Genomic DNA, 2,544 nt, shown 5'->3' on the forward strand with positions numbered 1-2,544 from the left:
TTGTGGTCTAGTAAAACACGTTTGTTTAGATATTTATTAATTTGATTAAACATTTACAAATTCTTAAAAATATAACATTTATACCACTATCACATTACATTTAACATAATTTTTGGCATTAATGATGATGTTGAGTTACAAGTAGCGAGTTACATGTTGCTGCGTCTATCAACCAGTGTTTTTATTCCATGGAGGCAGCGTGTCTGTAAAATATCTGAAAAACAATCACTTTATTCCATTTGGAAAATCACCAAATTGTTCACCAATATACCTTTCACAATTTTAAGCGTATAATCTATGTTTTCAGAACTTTATTTTCGTTTTTATTTAATTAAAATATAACAAGCTGGTTGCGCTTGGCGTTTCACAAAAAAAATGGCTTTTTTAACAGTAGGGATGGCAAATTACTTGCATGTACTTTTTGATGTACCTTTTCATGATGGTTGAAGTGACATTTACGAGTCTGTGGTAACGATGAGGTTGAAATGGAACTTTGAAATGCTGGCAGGGATGTTCATTCTTGCGAAAAATTTTTATGGAAACCATTATTTCGCACATAGAAAGCGGCGTTTTTTAGGTAGCTTGGAGCGCTATTTTACAGGGAGCGATATTGGATTAAGTTGGTGGTTGTTGCTTGTTTTTACAAAATAACATTTTATTTTTCCTTGGGCAATTGATCTGCTATTCTTTTGATCCTTTGTATAGTTTCGGAACAAAAATATAGTCCGTGTTTGATTTATAAACCCGCACAAATAGTTTTTAATAAATAAATTATTTCTTAATTCACATTGCAAATGGCGCCGTGCTATAAACGTCAGTTTTTCAACACGAAAAAACAAAGTATCACAAATGGAAAAAATTTCGCAAATTTTTCGCATTTTTTGGTTTTGTGTGGAGTTTCAACGCGAAAACCGAACAGAGTACCGGCCTTAATGCTTTAAATTCGAAACGCTTCCATCTAAAGGTGAGTATTAAGTTCGCGTTTGGCCGCCAAAATCGCCATTTTTCACGACTACTCTTCTTTAATAATCCATTTTCAAAAATAAAAACTTTATGAAAAGTTTCTTTGGGATATTCCCCATCAAGTTATAATAAAATTTGCATCAAAATGGAATAGCTTTATACTTCTTTTTACTGATTTATTTTTCAATTATAGCGGCAAAACGTAATACCCATCTTAAAGGTGAGTAGTAAGTTCAAGTTTAAGGCCGGTACTCTGTTCGGTTTTCGCGTTGAAACTCCATACAAAACCAAAAAATGCGAAAAATTTGCGAATTTTTTTCCATTTGTGATACTTTGTTTTTTCGTGTTGAAAAACTGACGTTTATAGCACGGCGCCATTTGCAATGTGAATTAAGAAATAATTTATTTATTAAAAACTATTTGTGCGGGTTTATAAATCAAACACGGACCATATTTTTGTTCCGAAACTATACAAAGGATCAAAGGAATAGCAGATCAATTGCCCAAGGAAAAATAAAATGTTATTTTGTAAAAACAAGCAACACCACCAACTTAATCCAATATCGCTCCCTGTAAAATAGCGCTCCAAGCTACCTAAAAAAACGCCGCTTTCTATGTGCGAAATAATGGTTTCCATAAAAATTTTTCGCAAGAATGAACATAGTACCGGCCTTTAGCCGCTAAAGGTGTGTACTATGTTCGGTTTTCGAGTTGAAAATCACTTTATTTTCGCGATTACTTTTCCTGAAATAATCAAAATTATAAATGAAAACAGACATATTCCTGTAAAGTCTTGCCGAAATCTAGAGGAACAAGAAATTGCACATCAACTGAGTTAATTTATCTGCTTTATATTGAACTGTTTTAATAAAGTAACCGCGAAAATTTCAACGCGACAAGCGAACATAGTACCTACCTTAAGGTGGGTATTAAGTTCGAGTTTAGCCGCTAAAAACGTCATTTTTTCACGATTACTTTTCTTTTATAATCCATTTTAAGGAATACAAACTTTGTGAACATTTGCTTTGGGCTTTTCCCCATCAAGTTATAATAAAATTTGCAACAAATATGTATAATTTCATGCATTTTTCTTACTGATTTAGTTTTCACTTTAGCTATTTTAGCGGCTAAACTCGAACTTAATACTCACCTTTAAAGTGAAAACTAAATCAGTAAAGGCATCAAATTATTTTTGTTGCAAATTTTATTATAACTTCATGGGGAATAGCCCAAAGCAAATTTTTACAATGTTTGTATTCCATAAAATGCGACTAAACTCGAACTTAATACCCATCTTAAACTAATGAAAATTTTTCATTATTACAATTGCTCTTCCCAAGTGGCAAATGCAATCCTTTTCAAGAAATGAGTTACATTTTTCACTTTCTGTAATACTTTCTTTGAGGTGAAGCCAAATTTTGTTTTTCACGTCATTTTAATAGGGAAACCCGATTTTCCAAAACTTTAATTACTACCCTGCCAGCATTTCAAGGTTTGTTTTCATCGCTATCCTTTTCACGGACGCCCAACAGAAACGTTTGTCAAGATAATTCGCGATAATTCGAAAATTACAAAAACAAA

The 2,544-nt window shown here is 32.4% G+C and overlaps 1 long non-coding RNA gene across 1 annotated transcript; it reads right to left on the minus strand.

Annotated features, from left to right (window-relative positions):
- Window positions 1-517, minus strand: LOC142240929 (uncharacterized). The gene is made up of 2 exons (XR_012723436.1): window positions 272-517; window positions 1-214 (listed from the first exon to the last, which is right to left on the minus strand). It is a non-coding gene; the product is annotated as an uncharacterized LOC142240929 (long non-coding RNA).
- Between the last annotated feature and the right edge of the window lie 2,027 nt (window positions 518-2,544).

Source organism: Haematobia irritans, chromosome 5, assembly GCF_050003625.1.
Source record: "Haematobia irritans isolate KBUSLIRL chromosome 5, ASM5000362v1, whole genome shotgun sequence".
Classification (NCBI taxonomy): Eukaryota; Metazoa; Arthropoda; class Insecta; order Diptera; family Muscidae; genus Haematobia; species Haematobia irritans.